At 50.0% G+C, this 18,377-nt stretch overlaps 1 protein-coding gene across 4 annotated transcripts in view; it reads left to right on the forward strand.

Moving 5' to 3' along the window:
• The window catches only part of SCARB1 (scavenger receptor class B member 1), a 76,515-nt gene that overhangs the window by 21,326 nt on the left and 36,812 nt on the right, over positions 1-18,377 (forward strand). Inside the window, exon 1 of one of the 4 annotated variants that reach the window (XM_077159572.1) lies at positions 15,118-15,136. The exons of the other annotated variants lie outside the window; for them this stretch is intronic. The gene's annotated coding sequence lies outside the window, so the exon portion shown is untranslated. Of the gene's footprint in view, positions 1-15,117; positions 15,137-18,377 lie in introns of those variants that run through there. 4 annotated transcript variants of the gene reach the window in all.

Consider the following 18,377-nt stretch of genomic DNA (forward strand, 5'->3'; position numbering starts at 1 on the left):
AACTGAGCACAAACCGGGTGACTTCGCTATTTATTCCCTCTGAGTTCTGGAGACCAGAAGTCTGAAACCAAGGCAGTCAAGGTTGGTTCCTTCTGGAAGCTTTCCTTGGCGTTCCTAGACATAGAGCTGCATCCCTCCAGTCTGTACCTTTGTCTCTGCGTGGCCTTCTTCCCCATATCACCGTGTCCTTTCCTCTTACAAGGACACAGCTCACGGGCTTTAGGGCCTGCCCTACTCTAGGGTGGTCTCGAGAGCCTTACCTAATTACATTTGCAGAGACCCTGTTTCCAAGTAAGATTACATCTGAAGTTCTAGGGGAACAAGAGGTTAGGGGACACCCTTCAACCCACTGCAGTTTGTGTATGTGTGTGTGTGTGTGTGTGTGTGTGTGTGTCTACTTGTGCCTGCCCAACATTGGACACACGGAACTCCGACTTCACATCCAGGCCCCAGTATTCAGGTTCTGTGGGAACCTGATTTTCTTCTGAGAGCCAATTTCCTCATCTGCAGAGCGAGCCGATTTTCTCCTCTCTCACAAGCTAAAGGGCAAGAGAGCAGCCTCAGATGTTCACTCCCGAGAGCAGCATGGATGAGCTCAGCAGGGCTCGTTCTTGCCCAGACAACTCCTGCTGGCATGAACCAGATGATGAAGTGCGGTGGTCCTTGTTCCTGGGTGGAGGCAAGGAAACTCAGAGAGGTTAAGGTACCGGCCCCAGGTCACGCAGCTGCTGGGGGAAGCAAGGCCGCCCACATGCCCAGGCCTGGCTAGAGAGGAGTTTCGTTTGGCTCTTGCTGATATTTAAAAAAAAAAAATTAAGGAAGTTGCCAGCATGTAAAGATTGGCAGAGTTTGCATCCAGATCTGGATTTCTAGGCCCTCTTTCCCTTTTGGAAGATCTGCGTGGCCACCCTTTTAAAGGAGCCCTTTCTTCAGTCAGCTTCTCCTCATTGCAGCGGGGCTTCTGGGCTGCTCCATGCCTCAGTTTTCTCATCTGGAATAGGGAGTAACGCCAGCCCTCTCCTCCCAGAGCTGTTGGGTTGAGGGCAAAATGATCCATAAATATGAAGTGTGTAGGTGTTGTCTGGAACGTGTTCAGTTGCCTGCAGCTGCCAGGAGGGGGCCTGGGTGAGGGCGGGTGCTGTGGCTGGTAATTCCACCCCTTTACAGAAGAAGTTCCGAGACAGGCCATGGAGACACGGGGTCCTGGGCAAAGGAAGAATAAAGAGAGGAGTGTGGTGGCCATGGGGCCCTGAGACACACACCTGGGAAACCTCCTGTTTCAATTTCCTCATCTGTGAAAACACTTTCTCTTTCTGCATTATCAAGGAAGGGCACAATGAAAACGATGAAAAAAATATCATTTGTTATTGTAATGATTATTTCAGTATATGTGGTAGCACAGGGTAGGGCTAAGAGAATGGGCCCAATTTCTAGCTAGGCCTTGGGCCGATGACCCATTACCTCTCCCAGCCTCAGTTTCCCCCTCTGTAAGGTGGCATGATTTTAGTGTCCACTTCATCGATTGTCATGACCTCGGGTAGCCGCTTTCCTGGCCACCGTTTCCCCATCTATAAGGCAGCTGGTGTCAGCTTCCACTTTACAGATGGTCATGACCTTGTGCCCCATTCATAAGGCAGATGGCATCAGCTTCCACTTTGCAGACGGTCGTGACCTCCCTGGCCTCAATGTCCCTATCCGTAGAGCAGATGGCGTCAGCTCCCACTCACAGACTGTCATGACCTTGCACAGCGACCTCCCTGGCCTCAATTTCCCTAACTGAAAGGCGGATGGCGTCAGTTCCCACTTTATAGATGGTCTTGACCTTGGGCAACCACCTCTCTGGCCTTGGTTTCTGTAAGGCAGATGGCGTCAGCTCCCACTTTGCAGATGGTCTTGACCTCGGGCAATGACCTCCCTGGCCTTGGTTTCCCCATCTGTAAGGCAGATGGCGTCAGCTCCCACTTTGTAGATGGTCTTGACCTTGGGCAACAACCTCCCTGGCCTTGGTTTCTGTAAGGCAGATGGCGTCAGCTCCCACTTTGCAGATGGTCTTGACCTTGGGCAGCCACCTCTCTGGTCTCAGTTTCCCCATCTGTAAGGAGATGGCGTCAGCTTCCACTTTGTAGATGGTCTTGACCTCGGGCAACTACCTCCCCCGCCAGGCGGGATGGCGTCAGCATCGGCACCACAGGGCTGCGGTGGCACCCAGTGAGTTGCCTGCCCTGAAGGGAGCTCCCTTGGTGCCCGCGGTGCTGGGCCCTGCTGGGAGATGCTGCTTGTGGTGCTCCTGGAAGTCTCGGCCAGGGCGTGCCTAGAGCAGCTGAGGACAAACCCAGCGTGACCCAAAGGCGGGGGCAGGTGGCCGCCCTTGGGGACTGACGTCGCCAGCCCTGATATGCACCCGGAGCGTAGATAAGCATGGCAGAGCGTAGACGTCGGGGCCATCATCTGTCCTTGGGGGTGGAGGAGCAGACCCGTGGTGATGGGGCCAGGGCCGGGGTCCAGCTGAGAGGTTGGTTTCCTTCTGCCCTGCACAGCTGCGTGGAGACAGCCCTCTGAACCCTCTAACGGGACGGACTTTGTAACCAGACAGCCTTGCTTTCTGCAGCATTTCCGCCTTTTCTGATGCCCTCAGCTGGTGGCCTGGTTGACCCCTGCAAGTGGGGCCATTAAAGCACTGAGAGTCTGCTTCACCTGGCCAGGTGAAGGCTCAGCAGGACAGGGCAGGCATCAGCAACATCCACTTGCTGCAGGCACGAGAGTGAACACTTTGCCTCCTGACCCCCAGAGGGTCAGGCTTGAGTGACACCCCCCACTTTACACTTGGGACCAACTCCAGGGGAGAATCAGCCAGGGCAGCTCAGGGAAGCTGGGCTTATGCACCCCCAAGTGGCGCAGACAGGATGGGAGGGGGCCGGCATTCAGCCTGCCTTGGCTGAGCTCCTATTGCATGCCAGGCCCGGAGGCCACTGCTGTAGACAGCCCAGACGAGGTCCTGCTTATAGGAGCTGGCATTCCAGCAAGAGCAGCAGCCAGCCCAAGGACAAGCCAACTAACAGACAGATGCACAAGAGGGTCAGGGCCACAAAGGGAACGAGGAGGTCGAGTGGACATCTAGCAGCTGGTGGCTGTCGGGAAGGACTTTGTGTGGGAGCGGCACTCCAGGTGGGGCCGGGGCAGGAGCCGGCAGCATGGAGGCCAGGAAGCAGGACATTGGGGCCGGTAGTCTGAGGTGAGGGGTGGGCAGGGGCCTTGTGGCACCCCAGTTCCATGGAGGAGGCCGTCAGAGGGTTACAGGCAGGGGAGAGCCTGGATCTGACTCAGGTCTTAAGAGCCCTCTGGTTGCTGGGGAGAGGAGGTATGGTTGGGGGGCCAGGGTGGAAGTGGGGAGAGCAGTAGCAGGGGTGTACCTCCCAGGCATAGAGAGTGGGGGCCAGGACCAGCGTGGGGCAGTGGAAATGGAGAAAAGTAAGTAGACTTCAGATGTCTTTTTGGGGGAGAGGCAACAGGATGTGCCAAAGGGCAGTGTGGGGGGCTTTTAGCTTTCCAGTGGGAGGAACGTGATAGAGTAGAGCCCTTCTCCAAGGGGGAAAGATCAGAGCAGAATCGGGAGGCCTGTGCAGGAAGGGCAGCTGGGGAGTGTGGGATGAAAACCTGTTTGTAAAGTCCTGGTTGGGTTTAATCTGAGAGGAGGGTGGGTGTCGGCCCCTGCTGGTGGTCAGGCTGTTGGCTTTGTAGATGGGAAGCGAGGGTACAGGGCCTTTGGAGTCACATTGAAGTGACGACACCCTGGGCCTCTTGCAAAAAGCTCTAGCCTCTGAAGGAGGCAGCTCAGAGCTGCTGATTCCTACATGCCCAGACCACCGGTGCTCCACATTACAAGACATCGGCACGCCCTGGGATTTGTTCTTGAACTTGGGCCAGCTGGTAGCCGAGGAACGCTTGTTTAGCAACAGTCCTCTGTGGCATGTACACCTGGGTACCTTCTTCAGAGCAGACCATGTTCTGGGTCATTCATTCTCTCTACCACCCTGGGTAGAGGAGGGCATAGCATTCAGATTTCCAGGTGGCAGATGGGGAGACAGGGAGAGCTGGGTGAGCAGAGGACAACCTGGGTCTCCACGGCCCTGTCAGCCCTGAAGCCTCCTCCAGGCCGCCCTAAGCTGCTGTGGCAGGGGGGGCCCTTTCCGAATGGTCTGGGACTGGAATCAGCAAATGTCCTCTGTAAAGTGAGGGAGTAAACATTTTCGTCTTTGCAGGCCAGACAGGTGCCACTTGGGCTTGCTGAGCTCTGAAGCTGCTGTACCGAAGCAGCCACAGATAATGCATAAATGCATAGCTGGGTGCCAGGAAAACGTGGTTTATGGACATTGGAATTTGATTGTCCATAATTTGAGTGGACATTTGAATGTGATAGAGTGTTCTTTTGATTTTTCCAACCATTTAAAAATGGTTATAGGCTGATAGAATCAGGCATCGGGCTGAATTTGGCCCACCTACCATAGTTTGCTGAATCTTGTTCTGAAAATAGAAAGTACTAATGTCTTGTTGGAGAACAACTGGCTTTATTATTTGCAGAGAGGACACTGTGGAGTTTGAAGGCAGAGTTATATTCCACCTGACTTACTTGGGAAAGCAGGGCTTAACTCTGCCATGGCAGAGGCTGTGCTTGCAAGAGACATGGACAGGTGGACGCCTGTAGTTCCCGTCATGGAGATGGAGTTTGGAGTCAGGAGAAGGCCTTGATTTGGGAGTTGGAAGATGAGATTGTGCTTCATTGGTCTTGGAGGTATGGAATCAGGCCTGCACGTGCTTTCCAGCAGTCCCCTCCCTTGCCTGTGATACTCATGGCAGCAAGGCTTCACGAAGGCAGTAGATACAGTGGGTGGAGCAGAGGTGCTGGGGTCAGGACTGAATTCAAGGCCCTCTGCCGCTGCTGGGCTTAATCTGAATGAATGGTTTAAAATCTCCGTGTCTTGTTCTCCTCGCCTGTAAAATGATGCTGATATCAGTGCTTATGTAAAAAATTATTAGGGCTTAATGAAAGAAAGCATTGTTTCAGGTGGTATCCTTTGGGCTGTAAGTAACATAAAACCTGCCTCTAGGCAGCTTGTATAATAGACATTTGTCATCATGCTTAATAAGCGATTGGAAGTGGTAGGTGTTTTCAGACTTGTTCAGGATTCAAAATGTCAGTATATGGGTCAGTGTCTCTGTGAATTGCTGGGCTTTGCCCTCGTGGCCTCCTTATGGCTGCCCTGGCACTGGGCATCACACTTTCTTACAACATCAATCAAAACCAGAGAGAAGCATGGTGCATGAGAGGGATCTGCTCAGGTCTCCCTCTTTTATTGGAAGAAGAGTTTCCTCAGCAGCTGCCAATATACTTCTCCTTCCTTCTGCTTGGCCAGAGCAAGGTCACAGGGGATTGGAGTATAGGCCCATTTTCCCTGAGATTTAGGGCTTCCTACCCAATACTAGCACCAACCCAACGTTCTGTAGCAGTGGGGCTTGGGGTGAGAAAGGGATAGAGACGGCCTTTGGGTGGGCAGTGGTCAGTGTCTGCCTCATGTGCACCAAACACTTGTTAGCGCGGCCTGGCCACAGTGAGCACCCAGTAAAGCCAGACGTCATCTCCATTAGGTCCGCATGCCGAAAGTTCACAGTCAGGTGTACGTGAGCACCCAGCACGCAGATCAAGAAACAGCAGCTCTCCCACCCCCGAGCTCCCTTGTGTCTGTCCCTCTCCAGCGGCTCCCTCACAGAGGGTAGCCATCACCCTCGCCTCTACCTGCACAGGCGAGTTGACTTGCTTTTTTTGCTCTTTGAAAATGAAGCCACACAGTAGGCCCTTTCATGTCGCACAACATTAGGTTTATGAGATTCACCCTTGGTGCATGTGGCCGTTCTTCCTCATTGCTACGTCGTGTTCCTAAGTGATTACACCCTAGTGTGCGCTGATTACCACTCGGCTTCTTTCCAGTTTGGGGTCCTTATGAATTCGGTACTGGGGACACTTACGTGGTGTCCTGGTGTGGGCACATGCTTTCCTTTCTGGGGTTACTGGGTTGTGGGGTGGTACTAGTGCTGCTTTAGTAGACACTGCCCGGCCTCTTGCAGGGTGATTGCACATATAGAGGTCCCCCAGCAGTGGGAGTGGTCCAGGTGCTTGCCAGCGCATGTCAGTAAGTTCATCTGATGCCCCCGAGCTTTTCTTACAGTGTATCTGAGTCATTTGTGAATGTCATGTTCTCTCCTCGCTTCAGGCGCGGCTTTCCAAGGGCAGAGGCTCTATCTGGTTGACTCTGCCCCTCATGGCACTAAGCACCAACTTTGAGCGTATTAGATGCTTGGGTCAGGTTGGAATGAATGAATGAATGAATGCTGTGTTCTCATTCCGTGTTACCGTAGGACAGGGATCGCAGACTCAGATGCCTGCAAGGGCCATGCGGGCAACGTAAGTGAGCGAAGCAGCCCAGCGTGAGGCGACGGGGAGGCAGGGTCTGTGGCAACGTGGAGCACACCCCCTGTCCAAGGGGCAGCCGTGGCTCAGCTCTGCGGGGTGCAGGCCCAAGGCTGGTACATCTCTCCGTTCCTCTAAAGAAGCCAGAAATCTGTCATTTAGTTATAGTTTTACCATCATGTTGATCCATTCCATTATTTTGAAAATACCATGTGGTCCAGAAGGTACCTGCTGGCCAGATCGGACGCGTGGGCTGACGGCTTATAGAGTTGTCTTGAAGACAGAAGACCTGGTCTGTGTTTTTTGCTGTTGTTTAATTTGGGGATCAGGTGGGTAGATGTTTTAAGTGATTTAAAAAAGCTGGTTATTATGAAACATTCAAACATACATCAAAATCAGAAGAGAGTAATGGAGTGCTCAGGTACCCCTCAGTGGCTTCACAGAATTTGCAGCTTACAGGCATCTGAGTTTGTGATCTCTGTCCTATAGTAACACAGGAGAACACAGCATTCGTTCATTCCTCTTCCCAGGTGGTTCAGGAGCGCAGCCTGACGTCATTTCCTGCATTGGCATCTCTGCAGCGGTGGTTCTCGAATGCCATCGTGTGTCGGCCACCTGGGGGGAAGCAGAGAGCTGGGCTCACAACCCTGTGAGGGGCTGGGTCTGCAAGTCTGAGAAGGGGCCTGAGAATGTCCATTTCGGTCAGGTTCCCAGGTGAGGCTGATGTGGCCGGCCCCGGGCCCCACTTTGCAAGCCACGGCTCCAACAGACACACCAAACTACAGCAAAACAACGCAGGGAACCCCCAGGCATCTGCCACGTGGCTGTGGTCAAGATCATTCCAGAGCGTGGTGACGGGCTTCTGAACAGGGAATCTGCTCAGATGTCCTGAAGTCCCCAGGCCTGCACCCCTTACTGCTCGGGCCCTTCCAGGAGGCCGAGGGGCTGTGCCTGGCGGTCAGCACTAGGCCTGGGTCCCAGTGTTTCTGTTTCCTGGGAAGTGTCTCGAGGACTCCAGGCCCTCTGCTTGCTCTAACCCCTGGCTGGCTTTTTTTTTTTCTTTCTAAAAAAATTTTCCCCCCTTTTTTTATTGTGGTAAAATACACATAAACTAAAATTTGCCATTTTAACCATTTTTGTTTTTGTTTTTTTTTGCATGGGCAGGCACTGGGAATGGAACCCAGGTCTCCGGCATGGCATGTGAGAACTCTGCCTGCTGAACCACCGTGGCCCACCCATTTTAACCATTTTTAAGCACGTAAGTCAGTGCTGTTAAGTGCATTCACAGTGTTGAGCGACCAGCACCCTTATTTCTAGATGTTTTTCATCACTTGGAGCAGAAACCCTGTTGTTGAGCAGTCACTCCCCATATCCCCTGCCCCCAGCCCCTGGCAGCCTCTCACCTGCTTTCTGATTCTGAATTTATGGATTTTAGATATTTCATGTAAGTGGGATCACACAGTATTTGTCCTCTTGTGCTGGCATCTTTCACTGAGCGTGATGCTTTAGAGGCTCACCCGTGCTGGAGCAGGTGCCTAAACCTTGTTTCTTTTGATGGCTGAATAATGTCCCATTGTCTGGTGGACGACGCTGTATTTATCCATCATCAGTTACCAGACACTTGAGTTGCTTCCAGAGCCTTGTAGCTGTTGTGAATAGTCCATGATGAAATCGCTGCACAAGTATCTGTGGGAGTCCCTGTTTTGATTCCATTGGGTATATTTACATCTTGGGTATGTTTGTGTTTTGGGGCCTGTTAGTGGGATTCCTGCCGGCTCTTGAGGTCCGCTTGGCAAGACCCCGGGCTCTGAGACTGCCCCGAGAGGGGCTAGTAGCCTTCTAGGGCTCTTCACATGCCCACAATATCTTCATGGCGCCCTGCCATCCATGGGTGGCACCTGGGTTTTCCCTCCTTTAGGGGTGAGGATGAACCTTATTTAGGGCACCACTCAGATGTGTTGCTGACACCCCGTCAAGCGGAGTTTTCTTTGCTCTTATAGTCAGGAGGTGCGGCCGGCGCCTGCAGCCCCTGCTCTCTAGGTCCTGGTTGCTGAAACAAAGGCCCCCGCCACTGTGCCACTTGAAAGGAGCCACCTGGAGTGTATCCTGCCCGGCAGGCCACCCATGCAGGTGTTTCTCTTTGGGCAGTTCAGGCTGCACATATAAAAGGGTTCACAGAGGTGGGGTGCCTTGCACCATCTGGGCGTGCAGTCTGACTTAAAAGAGGGCAGTTGGTCCTCTCATGGGTGGGACCCAGGCCCACCCTGTCTGCTCTCCTCCAGCTCCATCAATGTGCTGGGTGGATGCCTGCATGGGGGCCAGGCAGACCTCTGCCTGGGGAAGGGTGGGGAATGGGTGTGGGGGGCATGCCACCCTGCCCAGAGCTGGGACATGTGGGTGTGGAGGGGGCTGTGTGGGAGACACCCCTCTGCATCTCGGCATGGGTGGGTAGACGGAATAACAGCCCCTTAAGGTGCTACCTCTGAATCTCCAGACCTGTGAATCTGAGACTTCATCTGGCTAAAGGGACTTGCAGGTGCAATCAGGTCAGGGCTGTTGAGACGGGGAGGTGGTGATGGGTTGTCCACGTGGGCCCAGTGTCACCACAGGGGCCTCGTAAAAGGGAGGTGGTGGGGGGACCCGGGTCAGAGGAGGCCACGCAATGGCGAAGCAGCAGTCAGAATGATGCGGGGCCCCTGGCCGAGGGATGGGGACCCTGGGCCGAGGGATGGGGCGGCCCTTAGAAGACACAACAGGCAGGACCACGGGTTGTCCTGGAGCTTCCGGAAGGAATGCAGTCCTGCCACACCTATATCTTAGGCCAGCGAGGCCCATCTCACCTTCCAGACCCCGGAACCGTGCCGGGGTGTTTAAGCCTCTGCATTGGTGGTCATTTCTTGCAGCAGCCTCGGGACACTCACACAAGGAGTTTGCTTCCATTCAAAGCAGGAGAGTGAAGTTAGAGTACATTCTGGTTTGGGTATAAATCAAATATTTAAACCTAGGTATTTAAAAAGTTTTAATACATCTACGTTTCAGTACTTTTTCAGCTGCTTTAATGTTCTGGAGATCAACATAAATGCGGTGAACCTTTTTTCTTTTCCCTCCAGCTGTGATATAACTCAGCTTGTCACTGGTTTGACCCCCACCTTGCCTTACGGGACTGGCCCTAGTTTTTCTAAATAAACTTTATTTTTTTGAACAGTTTCAGATTTACAGAAAAACTGCAGAGCCAGTACAGAGAGTTCTCATACACCACGCACCCAGCGTCCTCCAGAAGTAACGTCTTGCCTTGCTGTGGTCTCTTTGTTACGGTTCTAGTTTGCTAGCTGCCGGGATGCAATATACCAGGAATGGAATGGCTTTGTAAAAGGGGATTTAATAAGTTGCTAGTTTACAGTTACAAGGCTGAGAAAATGTCCCAATTAAAACAAGTCTACAGAAATGTCCAGGCAAAGGTATCCAGAGAAAGATACCTTGGTTCAAGAAGGCCGATGACATGACGTTCAGGGTTTCTCTCTCAAGTGAGAAGGCACATGGCAAACACAGTCAGGGCTTCTCTCTCATCTCAGCTGGAAGGGGCACATGGCGAACAAGGCGTCACTTGCTAGCTTTCTCTCCTGGCTTCCTGTTTCATGAAGCTCCCTGGGAGACATTTTCCTTCTTCATTTCCAAAGGTCTCTGGCTGATAGACTCTCTGCTTCATGGTGCTACAGCATTCGCTGCTCTCTCTGAATCTGTAACTTTCTCCAAAAGGATTTCAATAAACTAATCAAGACCACCCGAATGGGTGGAGACACATCTCCACCTAATCCAGTTTAACAACCACTCTTGATTGAGTCACATCTCCAGGGAGATGATCTAGTTATGGTTTCAAATATATGGTACTGAATAGGGTTTAAAAGAAACAGCTGCCATTATAAAACGGGATTAGGATTAAAACATAGCTTTTCTAGGGTCCATACATCCTATCACACCAGCAGTTACCGTGAATGAACCACTATTGACATGTAATTCTTGACCAAAGTCCCTGGCCTAGTCAGCTTTCCATAGCATTCCTCAATGCCCCAGACCCCATCCTGGGGCCCACCTTACCTTTGGTTGTCATGGCCCTTTAGGCTCCTCTGGGCTGGGGCAGTTTCTGAAACTTTCCTTGTTCCTGGTTTGGAGGAGAACCGTGCAGCTGTTTTGTAGAGGACTCCTCACTCGGGTTTGTCTGCTGTTTCTCTGATGATTAGCCTAAGGTTATGTGGCTGGGAAGGAAGACCCATAGGTGAGTGCCATCTCATTACATCCTATCAGGGGGACCAGCGATTAATCACTGTTGAGGAAGAGCCTGTTTTAATCCTCATTTATAGATGAGGAAACTGAGGCACAGAAAGTTGTGTCAAGTCACTGCTAGTAGATGGAGAAGGGGCAGAAGGTTGAGGGGGCCAGGAGGGGCTCGCTGTGGCAGCAGGGTCAGAGCCCCTTTGGGAGGGGTCCCCCGGTCCCCTCCTCCCACCTAGGTTGCCCAGTGGCCTCCTGGTGAGTCTCCTCGCTTTCAGAAATACAGATTTGACAGGACATATACTATGTGCTCAGCTCCCATGGTTAAGATTTTTGTAACTTTCCTACAGGAGAGTGCAAACTCTTAGCACCCAGGCCAAAGTGATTGTACAACTTGTACTTCCACCAGCAGTGTGTGTGCGTTGTGGTTGCTCCACATCCTTGCCAGTGTTTTGTATTGCCATTTGTTTTGTATTAGTCATTCGGTCTGTGAATCTCATGGATTTAATGGGCATTTCTCTGATGATTTGTCTAGCCAGGGCTAGTGGGGTGGCTCAATGTAGTCACAGGAGATCCTCTCTTCTATTTTTCTTCCCCACCATCCTTTGCATATGGCATCCATTCTCAAGGCTGTCTCTTGGCCCAAGGTGGCTGCTTGAGCTCTGTCCATTATGACTGAATCCCTGGCAGCAGAAAGGGAAACTTATAAACAAATACATAAGAATTTCAGATATAGGTATCAAGAAAATAAAAGAGTGGATAGACCATGATGGGAAACGGGCTTCTTTAGAAAGGATGGTCTTTTTGCCCATTTTGTTCACTGTTGTAGTAATTCTGTGTTTATGTTTTTGAGGGACCAATGATAATTCTTTTGCAGCCCCTTTGCACCCACCTGGCAATTTCTGTAGGGGCAGAGTTTTCAGACTGTGGGGTGTGCTCAGTTAGTGGGTTGGGAAGTCACTGGGGTGAGTGGGGGCTAGTGTTTGAAAAGTAGAAGAGAATAACAGATTAGGAGGTTGGCTAGTGCAACTGAAGTCACATCATGCCAGAAACCGTGAGTGTCCTTCTGTGAAACTTCTGTCTCGGTCATCCCAGGTGGCACGAAGGGGGGGCAGGCCGTGCTGGGAAGCCGTTGCTCCATGTCAGGTGTGAGCGGGGACCTGCAGAGATCAGCTATGCCACACCCTCAGCGCCTTAGTGGAGCACCCCTCACCCTGCAGTGAGCCTCTTCCTGCAGGGCATGGTGCCCCCTTACCCTACCTCTGTGCCAGCCCTCAGTTTTCCCATGTGTCTTAATTTTTGTCTGTCGTTGGGAAATGGTATCTTGTTTTTTTTTTAAATACAATTTTGTTGAGATATTTTCCCATACCATCTAAAGTATACAGTCAGTGGCTCACAGTATCATCATATTGTTGTGCAGTCAGTACCACAATCAATTTTAGAACACTTTCATTACTTCAAAGAATAAAAAATAACACCCAAAACACCCCAACCCCCTTATCCCCCCTATTATTTATTCTTTTGTCTTTATTTTCTTACTCATCTGCCCATACACTGGGTAAAGGGAGTGTCAGTCACTGGGTTTTCACAATCACAGTGTCCCATCATAAACACTATATAGTTGCACAGTCGTCTTCAAGAATCAAAGCTACTGGATTACAGTTTAACAGTGTCAGCTATTTCCTTCTAGCTATTCGAATACACGATAAACTAAAAAGGAATATCTTTATAATGCATAATAAGAACCTCCAGAAAACCCTCTTTCTTCTATTTGAAATCTCTTAGCCACTGAAACTCTATTTTGTTAATTTCTTTTCCCCCTTTGGGTCAAGAAGGCTTTCTCAATCCCACGATGCCAGGGCCAGGCTCATCCCTGGGAGGTCCTGTCCCTCATTGCCAGTGACATTTACCTCTGGGAGTCATGTGGGGCAGAGCAGTGAATTTATTTGCAGAACTGGCTTAAAGAGAGAAGCCACACGTGAGCAGCAAAAAAAGGTTCTTTGGTATTTCTTTTAGGCATAATAATAAGTAGGCTTCACTTCTACTTTGCAGGGATAAGTTTCATGAGGGCAAGCCCTAAAACTGAGGCTTGGCTTATGAAATTGGGAATCCCTAATGCTTGTGAGAATATCAGGAATTCCCCAGGTAGGGAATTTTGCTATTTTCACATTTTCCCCTAGTCCCTCAAGGGGCCTTTGCAAATACTGTTTTATTTCCTGGCCGGAATACTCATGGATGCTTCAGGGTATTACATTAACCTATGCAAAGTAATAAGATCCCGTTCCCTATTCAAGGTTCCATGTAATTATGTTGCTTGAATAAATTGACCATACATATTAAGTTAGACAGTATGCTAAGAAAACATAAATTTTGTACGAAATAAATATCCCTTCCTTTGATCTGACCCAGAAGTTGAAGTTTTAAAATGCAGTCAATATCATCCTTTATCCTGTATTGTGATTTATCTTAGTCCTAACCCGATCAGCTTCATTCATATTTCTGACTGAAGTCTGATCTCTGTCTCAGCATCTGAAACAGTTGCTGTATGGAGTAATGCTGACATTCAGAGCTGCAGAACTCTCATTCTGAGTCTCAGGGGTCACACAGACCCGAAGTTCCAGGGAACGGCCAGGTTATACACAAAGAGCTCAGCATCTCAGGATTTAGAAATAACAGTTGCGACTCGGAATAGATGTGACTGCTGTAAGAGCTCACAATCTGGGAACCTTTACAATAAACTTTATTAAGCATTCTGTACTCCTTAATTACCAGTTGCCCAATCTCTGCCCACGTTCCAGCCCCTGGTAATCTATGCTCTTGAATTCATGTCTCAGAGTTTGTACATTATAGTTAGTCCATGTTAGTGAAGTCTTACAAAATTTGTCTCTTCTTTCTGGCTTCTTTCATTCAACATAATGTCCTCAAGGTTCATTCACCTGACAGCATGCTTCGCAACTCCCTTCCTTCTTGCAGCCACTCAGTATTCCACTGTGTGTGTATACCACGGTTCCCCTTTGGTTCATCAGACGATGTACCCTTAGGCCACCTGCATCCACTGCAAATGATGAATTCTGCTGCAGTGTGCAGATGTCCATGCAAGTCCCTGCTTTCAGTTCTTCTAAGAATATCGTAATAATGGGTGTGCTGATCTGAATCTGTGGTGGACCCCAGAAAAGCCATGCCCTTTGATCCTCATTCAGTATTGCTGGGTGGAAGCATTTTGATTGTTTCCATGAAGATCTGACCCACCCAGTTGTGGGTGGTAACTTTTAATTAGATGATTTCCGTGGAGGTGTGTCTCCACCTACTGAAGGTGGAGTTGCTTGCTGGAATCCTTTAAAAGAGGAAACGTTTTGGAGAGAGCCCTTTTGGTAGAGCCACGTGAATGCCGGCAGGCGCCACCATGTTTGCCATGTGCGCTTCCAGCTGAGAGAGAAACATTGAACTTCGTTCGCCTTCTTGAACCAAGGTATCTTTCCACGGATGCCTTAAATTGGACATGTCTATAGACTTGTTTTAACTGGGACATTTTCTTGGCCTTAGAACTGTAAACTAGCAACTTATTAAATTCCCCTTTTTAAAAGCCATTCTGTTTTTGGTATATTGCATTCTGGCAGTTAGCAAACTAGAACAATGGGGTTGCAGGAGGTATCTTGTTTTAATTTGCAGTTAATCTCTTAAAAGTTTACATTATGGTTTCAAAAACATCCTATTTGAAGTATAGGGTATGTATAGAAAAGCATACTCGTTGCACAGGAACGAAGTAAGCCCCATGTAATCAGCTTCCTGATCTGGAAACAGAAACTTCCCAGGAGCCCCCTGGCCCCCGCCCACCCACTTCCCGCATCCCAATTTAAGTCCACTTTCTTACCTATATTGCCGCACCCTAACCGTGCCTGTTCTAGAGCTGCACACAACTGGGTGCGTGCAGCTTGTATTCCTGTGTGTCTCCCTCTTTTGCTCAACGTGATTACATTGTATTTTTAAAGTAATAATCCATACCCTTTCCTCTCTTTTTTTTAACCTGAAATATCCTAGAGGTTATTCCATAGTTGTAAATACAGCTTGCTGACATGTGGTGCTTTGTAGTTGTGAATGTGAATGTGTGTGTGTGTGCTTTATAGTTGTGTGTATGTGTTTTATTTATTTATTTATTTATTTATTTAGGGGGGTGGGTGCATGGTCCAGGAATCGAACCCAGATTTCCTGCATGGAAGGCAAGCATTCTACCACTGAACCACCCCTGCACTCCAAAACCTCTTCGCCAACAAAGGAAGACTTTTTTTTTTTGGCACGTGCAGACTCTTAGGAATCGAACCTCAGTCTCCGACATGCAAGCAAGAATTCCAACACTGAGCTACCCTTGCATTGCCAGTGTGTATGCTTTAAATCAGCTCTACTGAGGTATATCTCATTTGCAATAAAATGTACATATTTTAAGTGTGCAGTTTGATGAGCTTTTCTTGGCAACGTTGTTCATTATAGCTGCAAACTGGAAGCTGCACAAATGTCTGTCAGCTCACTTGGCCCTTTCATACAATGGAGACTACGTAGCAACAAAAGGATGAATCTTAGAGACAGTAATTTGAGCAAAAGAAGACAGGAAACAGACCAGCTGCAAAGGGCTTGAGAGAAGTTTCTTTCTTTTTTTTTTTGTTGAGAGAAGTTTCTGAGGGCAGTGGAAAAATATTCTATATTGTAGGCCTGTTGATGTGTAATAATTTAAACACAATGACTTTTATAAAGATAAAATTCATATACCATAGAATTCACCCATTTGAACAATCTGGTGGTGTTTAGGGGATTAACTCTGGAGTTGTGCAGCTGTCCCCACCTCTGATTTTGGCCCCCATTAAAGCAGCCCTGTACCCTTTAGCCGTCCCTCCCCACCCCCGCCCCTGACAACTGCTTGTCTGCTCTCTATCGATGAACATTTCATGGAAATGGACTCAGGCAATCTGTGGTCTTTTGTGTCCCATCTCTTACACTTGCTTCGTGTCTTCATGGCTCATCACATGTTCGTTCATCCTTCTTACGTCAGTGTCCAGTGCGATGGGTTTTGTTAGGTGTGTGCCTCTCACTTGACTGACAACTCCAGGCAGGACAAGTGACACTCTCATCCCCCCAGACAGTTCCTTGATGACCCTTTGCAGTCAGTTGTCTCCCTCCACCCTCAGCCCCTGGCAACCCCTGCTCTGACTTCTGTCCCGACAGTTTTACCTTTTCCAGAATGTAGTATAAATGGAATTAAATAGAATCGGTGTATCTTTTTGCATCTAGCTTTTCCCCCTTAGGGTGCTACTTTTGAGGTTCTCCATGTTAGGGCATGTGTTAGTAGTTGCGCCCTTTTCTTGCCGAGCACCCTTCCTTTGTGCGGACAGACACCAGTCTGGGTTGTTTTTGTATATCGTTTATTTTTTAAGAGGGACATTTAGGCAGGCTGTCCTTTAAGATCCCCCAGCCTTTGCCCAAGCTGTGTCTTCTGCCAAGAATGTTCTCCCTTCTTTTCCTAACAAACCTCAGCCAAGAGGTAGATACCTCCTCCAGGCAGCCTTCCTGATTGACTGTCTCTTCAGCTGGAGGAGAGGGACCGAGATCTGTTTGGTGGGAGGACAGGGAATGGCATCCAGGAGGTATCACTCTGGTAGCCTCTCACAATCTCTGTGTCCAGGGCCACAACCTTTGGATCTCTGACCTTGGGGGTGGGCTGGGGGTGGGGTACAGACTCAGTAATGTTAGGCAAAAGGCCATGAGCTTCTCCAGCTCCCATATCTAATCAGCTGCTTGGACCATATGCCTCAGATCTGATGCTACTGAAAAACAGTTATTCTGCTGACCAAAAGCAGGGCGAAGTCCAGCCCCCACTGTGGCTGGGGGTGGGGCAGCCGCCTGGGCAGGAGGAAGGGACATTTCATGCCGGGCTGGCCTTCCCAACCCCCTCTCCCTGTGCCCACCAGACTGTTCTACACTCGGTACCTGGGTGCGCTCATTTCACCCTCACAATCACCCTGCACGGTGGGCACTGTCCTTACGCACGGTTTACGGATGGGGAAACCGAGGCCCATAGAAGGTCAATGATTTATTCACGGTCGCCCAGCAGGGAGGGGCAGAGCTGAGTCACGGAAGACTCTGGTGGGTGCTGAATGAACGGGGTGGGGTCCAGTGCCACTCGCGGTCTCTTTTGTAGACAGGACAGATGGACATGTGGGTTTATCTAATGACTTGTGAACTGGGGATGGCCCCGGTTCGTCCCCCATGCAAGGGTGAGCTGGTCGTGGCTGAGGACATCATGGGGGGTTCCGGAGGCTTCTCCCGCCCCTGCTGTCTTTGCAGAGACACGTGCCTGGGGAGGGAGGCAGCGAAGGGAAAGAAAGATCTGTTTGTTTTTCTTAAAATCTGTTGGGTAGAATTTAGCCATTGTGACCATTTTTGAGTGTGTAGTTCAGCGGCCTCCTGTGAGTGTAAATGTACACTGTTGTGCTAGCATGAGCACTACCCGTTACCAAAACCTTTCTAACACCCACAGAGCCTGAACTCATGACACACTTCCTCCTTCCCCTCCCCTCATCCCCCAGTGACCTCTATCTACTCTGCTTACTCACACTATGATTTGCTTATTCCAGATATTTCGTGTAAGAGGAATCATGCAATATTTGTCCAAAGAGGCAGCAGGCCCGTTGTGGCTCCAGCCCACCCACCCCCTCCTCCAGGAAGCCTTCCGGGACCCCCTCCATGCCCTTAAATGGCTTTTTGACATTGTCTCTCTTCAGCGTGGGGCTTTGTACCTCCGTTTCCTAGTCTGTTAGATAGGAATAACAAAAGTAACAATGCCTCAAAGAGGCCAGTGAGATACTAATGCACTGGAGAGTCTGGAGCAGTGCCTGGCACGCCGTGTGCCCAGGAAATGACCATTTGGTCACTCTGTTATCGGCCTTATGTTTATTGGTCACGTTTATTTGCTCCTGTTGTATGCCCGGGTCCTAAACATGAGTTGACACCGGCAGCTATACCAGCTGGTCGGAAGGTGTCCTTAACGATAAACACTTATTACACCCAAAGGCAAGTGTCTGATTCCTGATTTCATTCAAGGAAACCCACAAATGTGGATTTTATATAAACTCTCCCAATTTTTAATTCTTGGCAACGAGTTCAACTTTTCTTCACTTAAATGCTGTCTATGTGCAGTTAGACCCGGCTCAACCTTTCATGTGCTCCAGAGCCTCTGCCTGTGGCTGTGGCTGTCCTGGGGATGGTGGGTGGCCATCCATGTCCTGCAGGCCATGTTTGGAAGAAGGGGAGGGGACATGAGCCGGCCAGCTGCTGGCCTGGTGACATCGGGCTGTGGGCATCAGCCTGGCGGGGCCTGGGCTGTGAGGGATGTGAGTGCCCTGGGAGTGGGTCTTGGGGCACAATTGGGGGACCTCCCTGCCATGCAGGGGACTGCAGAGCTGGAGGAGGAGCAGGGGTTGTAGGCAAACCTGGGGAGTTGGCCCTGGGCCCCTTTCCTTGGGCTTTTTAAGAAAACGAACTTATTGCCAGGCTTTATAAATGGGGGGATTTCACACAAATGCCTACATTTCTGGCTTTTCATGCAAAACTGGTGCCCCCTCAGAGCTGTGCTCCAGCCCCACTGATCACCTTGCTG

This window comes from Tamandua tetradactyla, chromosome 5 (assembly GCF_023851605.1).
Source record: "Tamandua tetradactyla isolate mTamTet1 chromosome 5, mTamTet1.pri, whole genome shotgun sequence".
NCBI lineage: Eukaryota > Metazoa > Chordata > Mammalia > Pilosa > Myrmecophagidae > Tamandua > Tamandua tetradactyla.